Source organism: Hippoglossus stenolepis, chromosome 2, assembly GCF_022539355.2.
Source record: "Hippoglossus stenolepis isolate QCI-W04-F060 chromosome 2, HSTE1.2, whole genome shotgun sequence".
In the NCBI taxonomy this organism is placed as follows: Eukaryota; Metazoa; Chordata; class Actinopteri; order Pleuronectiformes; family Pleuronectidae; genus Hippoglossus; species Hippoglossus stenolepis.
This window is the reverse complement of record NC_061484.1, coordinates 15,462,759-15,479,755: the sequence shown is the minus strand read 5'-3', so window position 1 is coordinate 15,479,755 and position 16,997 is coordinate 15,462,759. Positions and strand designations below refer to the sequence as shown.

The following is a 16,997-nucleotide window of genomic DNA, read 5'->3' as shown; positions in this document are numbered from 1 at the left end:
GTTACAGTGATGTTTAAAACAGCATGGTTCCTCCTGACATCATCCAGGTGACAGAAAGCCTCTTGTGACATTGTTGCAGCTTGTTTCTGAGAATTGTCGGCAAACTCCCTGACACGAGTGTTTCTTATTGAAAAGAAAAAGACAAACCAATCGAAGTATAAGCCAAACCTCTGCTTTCTTCAACTAGCATAGCACCCTCTTCATGTATCAAAAGCTAACCTTGACAAAAGAGTGAAGCTTACACAGATGTAAAAAGAGATAGAAATGTGAAACATGCTTGAAAAAGAAGAAATGGTGACCTTTAGCAGGATGTGTGGGTTTGGGCCTTCCACGTATTTGTTGATTGTGGGAGCCGATAACAGCTGAAAGGCCAGCAGGAGAACATAAAAGAAAGGAGGAGGGGCTCGATTAGGACTAGTCCATCTTGTTTCTTGCAGAGGTATGTTCTATAAAAGGGTGTCTCGCCTACCTGAGCCTATAACTGGTGATAAATAAACCTCCTAAAAGGATACTTTAACTCCTGACAAAGCAGTGTGCTGTAAAGCATAGTATGAAAAATCTTTTTTTATTTTTATTATCTGTCTGATAACATCTATCAAGTGCATGATAACTTGCAGGTACAACAAATACACACAAATCAATGTTTGTGTCTACAACATTCTCAAGCACAGCGTGGTGATGTCAACCCTAGCTAGCAGCGCACAGACAGAGGGGAAGTACACTGCACAGGCTGTTGCTAGGCAACACCCATCCCCCAACTCTAGCACAAACTAGTCCACAGTATGGAAATCTACAGCCAGCACGGACTAAACCATTCTGACTAAGGGTGGAGGGGGGTTGTCCTTTCTACATAACACCATAGTCAAACAAAGTTTTCTGATTGAAAAAAAAAAGGTCAATGACACTGTAACACAGAAAGTTTTGATGAGTACAGTGCTTTTTTGTGCGAAGATTCACACAAAACTCAGTTACAAATGTTGAACTGTATTTCTATTGTTTCAATGTTATTGTTTTAAGATATTTTTTTCCGGTCGTGCAAGAGTTTATTTTCTGCATAGTCAAAAAACGATGCGTCTAGACAGCCCAAAATAGCTTTAAATGAACCACTTCACTAGAGTTGACACTATCTCCTCTTGCTCTTTCAGCTCAATCTTTGACAGATTTGATCTGTACTACATACAAGGTTACCCGAGGAACTACGAGCACTAAAGTCAGTACTTGGTTAGCCTCAGCCTGCTATTATCCCTCTAATGACTTGACCAGTGTGGACTGCAGAGGACCAACCTCAGGCTGTAATATGATCTCTCATATTTATCCCATTCGACGACGGTTATGTAAAGTGCAGAATTTAAAAAATTCAAATTAATAGGTTAAATTAATGCTTTGTCACCAGACCTGGAGGAACTAAATCATACGGTCTCTAAACTGTGGAAATGCTAATAAGGATCCCTATCTTGCCACTGTGGTGTTTTTTTGGACAAGGGTATGGTAAGTCACTATGTCTCAGCAGAACTGAGGAAAGTTGATGGCACCGATGGTTTTACAGCTTAATTTTAATGTTCCACAGCATAAAAACACATCCTCTTTTATCCTGCACAGCTCGTCCTGCTGCACATCCTAGGTTCTTCTCGTATAATTTACCAAGTCAAGTTAAGTTACCACTTTCAAAACAGAACAACACAAGATTTAGTTTTGACTTTCGGAGTAAGAAGAATATTCTAGAAATCTAATCGACAGAGTTTTCCATAAGGTTTCAAGCAGCTCTGTCTCCCACTCCTGCACAGCTTGTATTAATGGGAGCAAATTAATGACATAAAAAGAAACTCAAGGTAAAATAATAACGATGGAAAACATCTTAAATAAATGATAAAAAGTTCACGTTTGACAAGAAGACGTAAGAGACTCCGACCATCCATAAGATGTAAGATAACCAATCTGTTCAGCTTATCAATTGACCACGTGGCTAACAAGCCAGAGAAGGTCAAAGGTTTAGGGAAGTGAGCCACTGTTACATGGTTCCATTCAACTAAAAGCCAGGATATACTTTTTTAAACAACGAAGCCTCCATAAATGCCTTTCTGTGGTAACAATGACAAACCAAATAATTTAACTATCTAATTATATGTTTTATCACATAACAACCAGCAAGACACAGGTCAAATAAAACCACTTTAAAACAACAAAACAGCACAACATGCACTATAGTCAGTGCCTAGCTAGCAGCGTTCAGCCAGCGCTAAACTGCATACCCACAGCCCACTCAACCTAGAAACAGCTGCACCCACCCTCCCCCATCTCCCTCTCTTTCTCTCTCTCTCTCTTTCTCACACACATACACACACAGAGACATACACACACATTGTCGCCCTCTTTCACTCTCTGGAACAGCCTCTCCTCGTCAAGCATGGACTGAACCATTATGACGAGGTGAGGGAGTGGGTGTGGGAGCATTGAAAACAAAAGGCATAAAGTACAAAATGTATTTTAACAGTGTAATGCAGTTACAGATTTAACAAAAGAGTACAAAAAGTTGTATTTTCTTGAGTTTTCACATAAAATGCTACTGTTAAGTGGTTTTTTTGGTGTGGGTGCTTTGATGTTTTTCTTAATATTAGTCAGTATAAGCCAAATAAGAACTTTTCTTAGAAACACAAATATAACCGATTTTCACAATTAACTAAAATTACCACATTGGAGACTGATAGATTGGTCAGAAAAAAACTACATGAGGCATTTGTTTGTATTAAGTAGTCTTCATAAAATGCAAGAAGTCACAGTCCCATGCTAGCTGCGCAAATCAAGAAATTAGAGCACAGCCTGTCACAGTCAGCAGCCTCTATCCACCCAGCCTCTCCCACAGCAGGGAGGGCTGCTGTTAAACAGACTGAACCATTCCGGCAGGGGGGTGTTTTTTTTACCCAAGAGGAACAAAGAACACCCACTTACAAGCTACTAAATATAGATACTCCACTTTCTTCCTTTTAAGGATTGCACCAAAAATGTTCTTTTATTGTCATATAAAAGTAGTTTCCTGATTTGACTAGTTGAGATTAAAAACCAACAGATAAATAGCACAGGTAGTAGTGGACAGGAACTGTGATTTGTGATGACATTTAACTTTTATTCTAAAACTTTACCTGTCTTGATCAAAAACCCTGTTGTGAGAATAAATAAAACCTGGCTGTGCGTTGTCTGCCCATCCCCCCTTTCTGCTACTGCAGAAACACAAAATGGCCACCAGCGCTGCTGCGAGAAGCATGCTGAGCACAGGCATGAGCAGATCCTATAACAAACTCCGCCTACTTGAGAAAAAAACAAGTACCGAGTGACTGCAGAAAGCTCCATACTTGTGCAGGAATCTTGAGGGAAAACTGAACAAAAGCCATCTTCTACCCCAGCACATTTATTTTAAAGGATTTAATCTCTGTCACCTTAGTCCTGGTTCAGGATTTCACTGATGTCTTGTGTTCACTGTTCAGCAACATCCTGAGCTTGTAACAGAATAGTTAACAAAAACGTCCCGTCCAAAAAGATCTATACTGCTTAATGTCTTAGGAATTTAAGTCCACACTGCTTTTCTCCTTCAGGCTTTCTAAAATACTTTGATCTATACGCCTGACACTTCGTCAGACCGAGGAAGCTGTTGGTCAATATTACTTATTAACCAACCACTAAAAATGAACAGTTATCAGTTATGAGACATTTCCTATGGAAGCTAAACACTGAGAGATAAACAAGATGTCAGCCTGTGAGAGCAGAGCCCGCATTCCAACCTTACTGCGCACTGTGCGCAGTCTTTCCTACCCCACCCTCCCTGCCTGCATCTGGATCCACTGAAACTCAAAATGGCCACCTGGGTCTGCTGTTTGCAGCCACACTGAGCCTTTAGAGAGTGCTACATCTCCTACACCATCCTATCATGTTACAGCAGCACCACATCAGTGAAAATAACTCCAATGGGCATAATTCTCAAAAAAGGAGAATAGACCCACCACATTTTTAGCTGAATGAAATCAAAGCACATTTTAAACAATGCTTCTAAAGCAGGTAGCTTATGTGGCTGTCACACCTATCAGACCTTCACTCTATTTTAAGTGTTTGTAAGGGGCTGACCCAAACATCGTCAGTTTCACACTGTAAGCTGCTAAAAGGCTATTTGCATTTCCTATTTTGAACACAGAATCCCTATTAGTAAGACTGCCTTATTTAATTTGTACACTGTCTTTATTGTACTGGCTGTTTCTCACAAACATTATTATGGTCGGTATCATCTCTGTTTACACTGATCAGGTCGGTGAATATGCATGGCCTGTTTTGATTCGTTAGTAATGAGATTCTGAATTTATTTATTAATTTCAAATCCAGCTATGGGTTTAAATGTTAAGGGTGATGTTGCTGAGCGGATTTTAGATTTAGCCACATCGGACATTCCGTTCGCATGATCGCCACCTTTTTTTTTGTTGCATTTCTCTCTCTGAGTTCCATTGTCAATAGATGGACTGAAAACTCTGAATAGCTCAGGGGTGTGTGGATGTGTAAATCTATCAGTTATAGATTATCTCTGTGCAACTGACAACCACCACAAGAGGGTACCCTGTCTATCCCCCTTTACATTCAAGGAGGGGATTCAGTTTCTTATGACCTTGAACACGGTAAGAGATACCAAAACTATTATTCAACTATTCACTTATACCATAGCTCCATTAATCAACTTTGAACAATTAAGAGACATGTAAACAAATTAAATGAACTAACTGGAAAAACATTAATCATGTGAATACCATACTTGAGTGGATTTACTCCTTTTTTCACTGTGCACTTGATATTAATTGCACTCATGGCCTAAAGAAAAAACTTGGACCACACACCATACCATTTAACCTACTGCAGTCTTTTTTATGCTTTCTCTTTAAGACCAGACTCTTTAAGTTTGCTGCTATCTGACAACTAAGAACCTGAATAGAACCAAGACTTTGTGGTATTCTATGCTACAGCTGATTATTGATCTTCCCTCTGACATTTGTTCATATATGTCTATGTCTATTTGTGTCCCATTTTCCATCCAGTCAGGTGTGGGCATTTCCTCTTCATATTAAATTAGCAAACAAAAGTTATTTTCTTAGCCTACCATTGCCCAGACGCTGTACGCGTGATTTGTTTTTTCTTTCCATTACATGAGCGGAGACTAGCAAAGGCTGGGTAGAAGGAAAGCGGAGAAGAAAAGTAGGGGGGGGAGGGGTTGGGTAGGGGACGCAACCAAGTGTTTCCCTGTGAATAAAGCAAGCACATGGTGAGGCTCGTTCTGTGGCTTAAAAAAATAGTCATGAATTAATAAATACTGACCAACACATTACATACAAAACATCCAGCAATGTTCTATGAAATTATAGTAAGAAAACACCTTTGGTCAATTTCAGAACTGAATTTATTTGTATGCATTTGCTGCTTGTTAGGTAAAAATAACATCCTAGAGGCCATTCCCGGATATACTGTGGTCCACAAAAAGTATTGCATGAGCTATAGCTAGCACCACACTGTCAGATCTAAGTCCACAGCCTGACACAGAGCGCCAACAACCCCTCCCCCACACCAGCAGGCTGTTCCAGACTGAGTTTTACAGCCAAGCATGGATTAAACCATTGCAGTAGAAGGGTGTTCTCACCAACAAGGGAGGGAGCTAGAGAGGAGGGTGACAAATTCAAAGCTCTGCAAGCAATTCAAGCTCTGTAGCTAGACGTTCAAAACTAAATTAGCCTGTGTTGCGCAGGGAAACATTTAAAATTTATTCTTGTTCTCTTATATTGATGAATATTCCACACCTGGGCACGAAAAGGAGCTCATACTCCTGGAGCAATTTGACCAAATTGTATCTCTGTCGCAGTAACTCATCTATGATTTTCTCTCTGAATGTGGCACATAACTTAGAAGTTTATTACATGAAAATCCAGACAAGACAGACATCACATTTATCATGGAAGTTTAAATCCAATGCTACAAGCTGCCTTTTCCCTCACTGCCTAAAACACACATTTGGGTAGAGTAGAGAGTTAATATGAGCCAAATGCACATCACTTTCTGTTACAAACTGTCATAACAAAGAGCAAAAACATTTCCTTAAATTAATGATTTAAATTAGTCAACAAGCTAGCCTACCATACACATTCCCCTCCCCCACTCCTTTCCCTTTGATGGATTGTTTGCAGTGAACGCTCTAGCACAAAATGGCTGCTGCAGTACGCAGGAAGAGCAGACAGGATCCCTTTTAACATGAATCCGGCTGCCTTTGCCTGCGTGATTCTTTTGATCTTCAAAGGGTAACATATTTGTGTATCTGAGGAAGACTTATTTGATCTGCAGCACTTGTTGAATATTAATTAAGACTTTCAGCTCTGGGTACAATTGTGCTACCATTTTCTACATACAAGTAATGAACATTTTGGACATCACAGAAAATTAAATCCAATATCAATATCTATATTGCAGTTTGTGGGGTGGAGAAGTATGGAGATCTGGAGGCAAGGCCATCTCTCCCATTTAGAGTATAGGGGTTTCTGGAACGCATACACACAAGCCATTTGTTTCATCCAGAAGTGACATGATTTGCTCTACTTGTTAATATTACTGCTTAGGGCTGAAATAATACTTTGAAATGTCACATTTAATCATCTGCGACACATGAACAATACCTGATTATCCAAGTAGTAAGGAGGGGGAGCAAGCAATACAAAATCAAGGTCTTAAGCAATACTGTGATTTTGCGGATCCTTGCTACTGTCTCTTGAAATGACATAAATTTGTCAATCATCCCTGCTTGCGATATATTATTTTTGAGTTGACGGCAAGGGGAAAAGATTTGGGATCTATGATTGTCAAAATCTTCTTCTCTTTCTTTTTAGTACGACAGAAGCTATGTCCACACGTCCAATACACTTCTTTTAAAATGAAAACAATCTCTATACAGTTAAACGTGTTAGCTTAGTATCAGAAATAATCTCTGTAATTTGCTAGTTTACAATAGTTGCCTTGCATGGATAAACAAAATCAACTATGTTCGCTATATAATCTGTCCTCATTATGCAAAAAACATGGTTATAAACAGAAGAAAACAGCATGGGGGTTAAGGGGTAGACTATGTTGCAGAGATATTTTTTTTATATCTTATACTTAAATCTCTTTAAACAATGATCAAGTCCACAATGTTCAAGCATTGCTTGACTATATGGCTAAGAGGACAAAAACTGTGTCCCAATTCTGGTGCCGCACCTTTTGAAGGCTGCATTTCAAGCCAGATTGTTTCACAGTAGCAAGACAAGGCTTTCCAACTTTGAGGGCACCTTCAAATGTGGCTGACATATGAGTCCTTCAATTCCTGAGCAAGGAGGGGTTCAGTCCTTCTTGGAGCAACTGATCCCAGCATACATTGCGGACCAGTGATGAAGCTAAAAAGGTAGCTTTGAGGACAGTCGAGCTGCAGTAAGTGCAGCAACTCAAAGTAGCTAAGGATGCAATGGTAAGGAAAGTAGGTGACACAACCCTTCCCTTTTACCATGATGCACATCATAGCATTGTGCCAGAAAACATAAACTAGCGTGTCTACCTGTGTGTCATGTTTATATCACTGCTGATCAGAACTGGAGATGACCGTAGAATCACTAGACCCATAAATAACTGCCAGCCAGGTGTTCTAATGCCGGGTTTACACCGGACGCTGAAGCGCAGCGCCGCGCCATTCTCATGCGCGCAGCCGCCTGGCTGTTCACACGGGACGCGCATTTCTCCGCGCAGGTCAGCCCGCGATTCTGCTTTCTCCGCTTGTTGTTGTGCCCGTTGAATGTCGGGGTTCAGGGGTAAATGATCGTCTTCATAGCCCCCCCCACCCCTCTCTTTCTCTCTCTGTCTATCTGCTTGTGTGCTTGTAGTGGATGGGCAGAGGGGGACATTTAATTATGTGATTGGGAAAATTGGGAAAATTGGGAAAATTAAAACTCCAGGACAACAGAAGGGGAATACAAAGTATGGGATGCATATTTGATAATTTATATCATATAAAATATGTCATTTATATCGTTTAAAATCATTTTTCAGTGTGTTTCCTGGCGCGATACGCTCGCGGCAAGCAGAAAAAATTTACTCGACGCCGAAACCATCAGTGCAGGGTGCAGGGCGCAAGGCGCCCTTGGCGCGGCGCATCGCAGCCAATGTGAACAGCACATTTGTGTAACAGGGGGGCGGATAGGAGGCGCCTGGCTTTTCTTGGCGCTGCGCGGCGCTTCAGCGTCCGGTGTAAACCCGGCGTTACACTTCATGCAGCTCCTGCCTTGACCAATGCAACTCCGTCCTTATGAGTACTTGCATATGACACAGGGCGTACCACTTGGAACTTGTCCAGAATAATGCCGCCCATTCATTTTCCCCACACCTTTCTTATTTAGCTTGCTGGCTTCCTGTTGCAGCTCGCATGAAGTTCTGCTGCTAGCCTTCAGGGCAGTGAAGGGAACTGCACAGTGTCACAGAATCATCCATGGGAGAGAGGCAGAACTCGCAATACTACCTGCCCTATTTACCCCATTCTTGGGTGCTAATGAGAGCATGTATTCAGATTCTGCCACATTCATTAAACAAAGTTTAACTTTTGGGTTTCTCGTTGAATCAAAATTCTCCCCCTTATAGGTCAACTCTCCCATCATCACGGGACAAGACTCCCCCATTCTGTGACAAGGTTCTGCTCTGCTGTTGCAATGAGAAGGAACTATTGAATGTGGGCAATACCATTGATTCACGAGTATTAGCAAAATGGGTTTTATACCTATAAAAAATGGAATAGATAGTGGGCCTGGTGGGTAAGTTATGTAATCGGTGTATGCCTGAACCCTGTGCAACACCAATTATATGTCAACTGCTGCAACCCTACTTTCCATCACCAAGCCGTGATTAAATGCTCTACTCTGACAAAACCATAGAAATTCTTTGTCCTTCGGTGACTGGCTACACCGTCACTTAGAGGACAGTGTAGCATATCTTTTAGCTATTGAGTGTAAAAGCACTTTTTGTCAGTTTGCAAAAGGGCATCTGCCATTTACCAGTAGTATGATGCGTATGTATCAAAATCAAGCACTCACTGTTTTCTATGGAACTCTGCACGTATGGGCCAATGTTTTAATGTAGTTGCTAATCTTTTGTACTGATTCAAGATTATCAATTCATGTTTCCTGCCCATTAAAGCCTCAAAAGTGCTTTTTGCAGAATGTGGCCAGGGTTTCATCCAACTGCCTTAAACTGGTACTGTTACATATTCAGAAACCTTTTATGGGCAAAAGATATGCTTTGAGTCACAATTGTACATGAGTTGGATTTAAGCTGTATAATTAGGACAGAATAAACCGCACGGGCCAGAATAAACAGCTGCATAAATGGATAAGAGATAAATAACGTAAAGTCACAAAATACACACAACAAATGACTAACAACCACCATTATTGATCACTATGATTTTCATAGGCTACAGTTGAAGGGAAAGGCAGAGCCATCGCAGCATGGCCAGGGTCTTCGGCTCTCTAGCCTCACCTCAAACTACTTGCTTGCCCATGAAGAAACTGCTCCTCAGGAACTACTATGCTTTATTGCATAATGTTGTTCAGACAACTCAAGCTTGCAGACAACTCCAAACAGGTCAGCCTTTTAAGAGACATATCCAAGCATGACCAAATTGCAATCACCTGTGACTATAGATCCATTTTCTGAAAATCCTTCCATTATGTGAAGTCGCCCTGTCCGCTGGGTGAAGATGTCTGCGACAGGCGCAGGCAGCTGCAGACCCAGAATGAGCGGGAGATAAGGCCAATTGATAGTTCTACGGTGATTTAACACCATAGCCCTCTTGGTAGCATGTCTCGTTCATGTCTCTCATTGTCCAGACAATCACACAAAACGCCTCCTGTGGCCTAAATAAGTTCAATGGTTGTACATATGATCTTGTCCTATATCTTCTCATTTCTGTGTTGCAGTAATATCAGTAGAAGTAATTGTTCAAGATTTATTAGGTCCAAGTCCAACATAACCCACTTAGTTTCATCCGCCAATGTTTAAGCTAGACACAGTGGCAAAAACAACAGTGTTTGGCAGAAAAATTACATAGAGACACAGACACACCAGAACATTTGCTAGCAATGGCGTTATTCACTTGTGTACAATACAGCCTAGGCCCTACATCAATCACATGCTTCATGGGCAAACAGAGGCAGCTGCCTGGAGGAGACAGTCCTGGCCCAGTCTGTCTCCACGATAAAGTCATCTTCTTCCTTCTGCTCAAAAGTAGTGAATTTCTAACCAACAGTAACATAATATGTAACAGTCTCTGTTTCATATTTAGATCTTTAGTGTCACCCCTGAATGTCCTGCTAAACCCCATTCCAAAAAATTGGACTGTTCAAGTATTGCTTGATAGTGCATATGAAAAATTGGATAAAATAGACAAATCTTTGTATTGAGCAGCCAAATCTGATATGAATGAAAAAATTATCTTGTTATATTGTTCACAAACTGTACCTACTTCTGACGCATTTCATGGGTAAAATTAAGAGCAGCCCTAAACCTTTGAGGAGGAAGGGTGGAAGGAATGTTTATCCACATGTGAACAATACGCGTAAAGACAACAAAGGTCTCCAAAAGCCACAATGAAAAGAGATCAGGAAAGCAGAGCGATGCAACACGGAAGAGCCATTAACGACTGGATTTTTGCCATGCCTTCAAGTGTGGCCATTTGGAACACCTTTCTTTTCGTTTGTTTCAAGCATTACCAACCCTTAAGAGCACCATCCCAAACATGGACTGACACAACCAGGTATCTACACACTAAAGAAAGCAAAGCTGATTCTATAAAGCCAAATCAATGTAAAGATTAATGACACTCAAACATCTATGACATGAACACATCATTGACACAAACACATCAGTGCACGAATAATCACAACAGCGTAGGCTGCTAGCCTCTTCATTGATCCTATGCGGAAGTATAAACCAGGCTTAAGGCAGTGCATATCTTTGTTCTGTCATCTACGATAATGCTTCTAACATGTGACAGATGCAAAAATGACCCAAAAAATTTAAAGGAAAACAAATATCTCCCTGTGAAAATACGGTGACACACACATAGAAGAGTTTGCTGTGATAAGAGCCGACGACGGTGTCGGGGTGCTGTAAATATGATCCTGTGATCTCCGCAGAGGAATTAATACGTTTCTTCCAGCCTCTGTCTGCTGCAACATATGCTGGATATTTATTTACTCATCCATGCAAATATAAGGAGGGAGAAAGCTACTCTGATTCTTGCAGTGACTATAAATAGATTATTTTTGTTGCTCTTTTTCTTTACAGATCGCGAAAAAAATGTTTTAATACAAAAATAAGCTAGTTTGAAGCAAGTTTATGAAACATGATTGATTCCTTTGTGAAAAAAACAACTGTTTATGAAACAGTGTTCCTAGTAAGGCCAACAGAAAGACATGCATTATATTTCTCTCTGCATGATCTGTTGTGGTCTTCACATTAATCTATAAAAAAAATGTTGATGTCATGTTGAAAGTGCATCAGAAATGTTACTAGATCAAACTTTGTTAGACTGCTGCCATCAATTGCCATCAACTGCCAACATATTAAATCACAATCATGTTTTCGTAATGGTACATGTCTGAAAGAGTGGATTGGCTTTGTGCCACTAAAAATTCCAGCAGTGGCCTGCCACGATTACATGAATGGAACAGCCACACTGAGACATACTGCATTAGGCAATGAGAGTGGTTGGAGAACTGGAGGTGTACATGTGTGCAAGCCTGCACATATATCTGCTCTCGTCCTAACCTCTCACTAAAAGTACAAACACTGAAAAAATCTGTGTTTTAGAGTGGCTTAAAACATGTCTGAGAAATTTTTGAACACATTTTGAGGACAACCAATTTCCAACACAATATGTAAAACATACATGTTGCAAGCGTCACTGTGGTCCAATAAAATCTAATATCAGGATAAAATCTGTGTACCAAGACTGTTTCAATATAGAGGGGCCTGCCTTATATATTATGGCCCATGTACAGAATGAAAAACACTTTAATGATTGACTAATTATCAGCATGACAAGATATAAATGATGAATAATAAACAAGGACATATTGAGAGCGAACCGAGATCTAATTTCTTATCTCTGTCATGTTCAGCGCGATTCAAAGGAACCGGCTGGAACTGGTTGAAACTGGTTGAAACTGGTTCTTATGGACTTGGTATTCTTTGAAAAACTTAGAGATAAAAGACAAATTTCAGGGGGAAGAAACTACTTTTCTACAATAAAAGGAGAATTGGAACCAGCTATCACCCCTTAACTGATAAACATCTACAGTGTTTGTAAAAATGTCAATAAAACAAGATAAAATTAAGATAAGATCAGACACCAACAAATTGCAGCTTATATCTTGCTCCCAGTTATATGGTCAAAACCATATTAAACATTTTAATCAATATTTATATACCAATAGAGCCACAAGTGTTTGTATTGCATAATATGAACACTTTGTTGTTCATAAATAAAAATAATAAAGGCTGAGTTTCAAAACCAACAGTATTCAGAAAGTACAGTTTGTTACGTGTGTGTGAAAAGCTGCATTGGCGGATCACAGACCATGTTCATAGTTTCCCTTAAGTGTGTGCATATTGTAGCTGTTTTATCAAGTGGCTGGTTTCTCAGTCAGCCATTGTGTGTGACAATTTCTTATCATATAAATTACAGTTACAAAACATCTGGCAGGATAACCATATGTTCTCCAACATACAATACCAATGAGCTAATGTGACAAAGATGCAGCTGAAATGATGAGCATTGCACTTTCCCTTTTAACAATCCTTCCTGAACCCCAAACAGTCACAAGCATCTCAGCTATGTGGTAGAATTCACCATTAGCATGTATAGCTGAATAAACACACCATTTTTGTTTTACTTTTAATGAACCCAGTGGGGGTCATGGATCAACACTTTGCACCACACTGACAAACGCTCTGCAACAAACCTGTTTAAAGCAGGATTGAGAGAATTCCAGTACCAAGCACATGCACTGTTATTGTTCTCCATGTGGAGGACATTTGGAGGTCTTGCTGTTAAATTATTGCCAAAGAGAACCTAAATATTTCCTACATCCTCATTTATCAATTTGAAGAGCCTAGCTCTGCAAATTGTTGTTTAAGGTGAACGATCAATAGGAAGTTCTCATCAATTGTCCTGTATGAGAGCTTCAGCCAATGAGAAAAAAAATCTTAACATCTACACGAATGCTTCTTGAAAAATGTGGGTGGAGCCTCTCAAGCCTGCTTCCTCTTCAGCAGAGAAAAGAACACACTGCAATGAATTACAAGAGCACAACGTGGGCGCTCCCACTGGGTGAAGGGGGGAGGGGAAGCTATAAAGAGGGCTGTACCATAATCCATGAGGTAAACGCAAACCTGAAACACCTCACTTTTTTATGGACTAAATAAAGTCAACTTTTTAAGCAGACTGCCTGAGATTCCCAAACTGTGGCTGACTGATCCCCCTCAGGTTGAAAGAACAAACATTGATCAGTTATCTGTATGTCAGTTTACCTAAATCAAAAAGGATCCAGATTTGGTTCCTCTGTCAGAAACCCACAGGACAGGGTCAAAAACAACTGAACTCTTGTATTACCACTGACATTAGGCCACACCCACATCCTAGGGCAGTGTGGCGCATGGAAAATTACTGGGCCGTACCACTTTACACCAAGAGGGGGGGGGGTTTAAGCTGCATTGAAGTGAATGCAGCAGATCCTTTATCACTATGGAGCATTTTTGTCTTCTTTGCTATTTAGGCCCCCATTTAGTGATGATTTTCATTTAGGGAACACTCCCTCTCAGAATTTGCTTCAAATCACAGAAGTATTTAAATGAAGCAAAAGTATTTTATAAAGCTCCATTAAGGGTGATTATTAAGTAATAAAACAAATGTTATTATTTTAAACACAAACTACTTTCATATTTTCTCAGTGACCACTAATCAAAATCTATCTTCCTTCCTGCCCGTCCCCCAATGTGACACCTCTGCAGTATGCTGGGTGTGCACAACACAACATGGCCGCTTCATCCACATGGTACGGCTGGGCCACTTCGGAAACTTTAGTGAAGAACAAATACATCCAAAACCCAAACCTACTTCACCAGTCGCTATACGAGGAAGTCACTGATTTACAAGAAGAAAGTATTTGATTACTTATGTCAGACTGTAGCCAACATGAGTGGTGTGAGGGTTTCTCACACCTGAACAGAAAAAGGACTGAGGTAGATTTCTCTTTAAGTGCACATGGATTGTGTATGAATTTGTGTGCGAGCATTCGTCAACCACAATACAACAACGTGGTGTCACATCTAAAGAGCAGCTATGTGTGAGTTATTTTATTTTTAACATTAAACAAAAAAAAAAAATCAAAGGGCACCATACCAGCGTAATATGAAAAAAATACCTAAATGGGATTTGTAGTGTAATATCAATAAGATCTTATACCCAATTGGCGATCCAGACATTTTTACGAGACCAATTTACGTAATCGCGACACTCGCGAGACAATTTCCACAAAAGCAAAATTTAAAGAGCGATGACAGATCTGCTTTGTGAAAGTCTTTTTTAAAAGGTAGAAAGGGAAAAAAACATTAATATTACTTATTTATTAACTTTTTATTCAAGCTAACATCGCAAGTGCTAGCTAACTTTGCTTTCTGCTACAATCTCAACCAGTGGGGGCTAACTGTACAAACATGTACCAAAAACAGAGGGAAAATCACTTTTGAATAATTCAGAGCCACATGTTCATATTCATAAGCCAAGATTGCAAAAAGTATATTTTCTATTTAGGTTATATAAAATGGCATGTCAGAGCTACATAGCTAGCATGCTAGCTGCAATACCATGACTTACCGCCTCGCCGAGCGATGTTCCCGCGATTATCCGGCTGTGACCGACGGGCTCCTCCTGCTCCACAACCCGCTGCTGTGCTGTGCTCCGTCGCGATCAGGATGTGGAATCAGCGCTGCATCAAATCCACCGGATCGAAAACACCGGGAAAACTAGTGAGCTGAGCCCCGACAACAACTGTGTATGGGGTGCATCCACGGCGGCTGCTCTCGTTGCGCTCACAGACAGACTCCTCCTCCTTTCGTACTCAAAATGTGCACCACGGACGTACGTCAGCGTCGGTGGTGGCGGCAGGCGGGAGAAAGGGGGAGGCTGATCCACAGACGCAGAGCAGTCGCGTCGATCCGCCGTCGCGATGTAAACCTAAGTTCTTCCTCTCGGTCTCTCCACAGGCTGGAGGCGGTAAGGTAGGTATCCAGGACGGTGTGTGTGTGTGCGGATCGGGCTGCAGCAGCACCTCAGCCTCCTGTAGCCGAACTGCAGCCTTGAGGAAACAACCGCACACAGGAGACGGTTTGGAGTAGGGACCATTAGGAGAGGGAGGGGTGTTCGATTCGACCACGGCCGACAGAGAACCGGGCTGAGGGGGGAGGGGTTAGACGGAGGAGGAGGAGGAGCCAGAGCAACAACAGACTGAACAGTCTGTGTCTGCAAACTTCCCCACAGACACTGGCGTCAGTGTGGGTCTGTAGCGTGTCTCTTATTGTTGCTGTGTGAGCCTGGTCCTGTCTGTGAGTCACTACAGACAACAACTCAGTTTCCTCTGATGGTATGGCTTTAATGTCAATGTACAAAAAAATTGCTAAATCGAGACTAAAAACAGGCAAACCAAAGGTAATAGGGAGAATACTAACCTATTTAAAGAGCCTGCAGTATAAATAATTCAAATTATAATGTATAATACATTTTAGTCTGATTTTACAGCGCAGCTTATTTGTTAGTTACACTTTTATGAATGGATTCTCACAACAAGACAGGATGATCTGTTCTTCTCAACCTCCTGAAAAACCCCATTACATTAATGAAGAGCTTATAATCTCTAGTTGCCTCCTGACATGTAACATTAAACATGTCAGCCATTTTGTTAACTCACTTCTGAGTTTGAAACTTGTCGTTCCCCAGCTGGCCAGCAGAGGGCTCGCCATGGTGATGGTCTGATCTTCGAGAGCGATATGTATGAACCTGTCCACAAGGGATAGCCTGTGCTCCCACTGTGGTCTGTGTCATCATGGCTAGTACTCTTGCATGTTGTGTGCTCATAACATGAAATAAACATCCATGTGATCAGGAGAGGGAGTTGCTAGGAAAGCCGTGCGCTCCCTTACCCTGTGCTCTTCTTCTCTCCTCTCATACACTCGCACACATCAGACAAGGTCTGGAGAGCTGGTCTAACAGAAAGACGCTAGAGTATCTCTTGTCACCTACACATGTGGGGAAATCCAGCCAGGATATGCTGTAATGCATTTCTTCCATGGAATCAATGGCAATGTGCATTTCTCTATATGACAGCTTTTTGCAGATCACAGACAATACAGCAGGCGTGATAATCACAAGATACAGCCGGTGATACCAATGATACAACAGGAACTGCTACAAAACCCCATGTGTTTTTTGTGTTTTTTCCGAATCGTCAGTAAATCACGATAAAAATCCAAACAAGGAAACACATTTATCGCAATGGTTGAAGAAGAATTCGTACATACGTTTTTAATATAATCAATAATGTGACAGCAACGTAGTGTAATGTGAGGAAGGAAGCGTGTTTACCAAACATTAACCAAAGCGATCTACCCTGTCTAATCGAGCCAGTCAAAGGCAGACTGCTCAAACTGGTTATTTGAATTTACAGTATGATGTCTCACATTTATTAATTTATAAGACCACAGTTTATTGCCAACTGACATGCACAGAAACTTGGACAAGAAATCTTTGTCACAGTAAGTATTCTCTATTCCATGTGTCAGCAATATATGTAAAAAATGTTGTCGTACGATCAGAATATAAGATCAGATCAAGTGGCCGTGCCAAGTTTTTG

General features: G+C 40.9%; 1 protein-coding gene across 3 annotated transcripts in view; it reads right to left on the bottom strand.

Moving 5' to 3' along the window:
- LOC118118259 (activating transcription factor 7 interacting protein) overlaps positions 1–15,542 on the bottom strand; it is a 29,100-nt gene extending 13,558 nt beyond the window's left edge. For 2 of the 3 annotated variants that reach the window (XM_035171304.2, XM_035171321.2), the window contains exon 1: positions 14,966–15,542. The gene's annotated coding sequence lies outside the window, so the exon portion shown is untranslated. Of the gene's footprint in view, positions 1–299; positions 801–14,965 lie in introns of those variants that run through there. The other variant, XM_035171312.2, reaches the window with a different exon arrangement.
- Between the last annotated feature and the right edge of the window lie 1,455 nt (positions 15,543–16,997).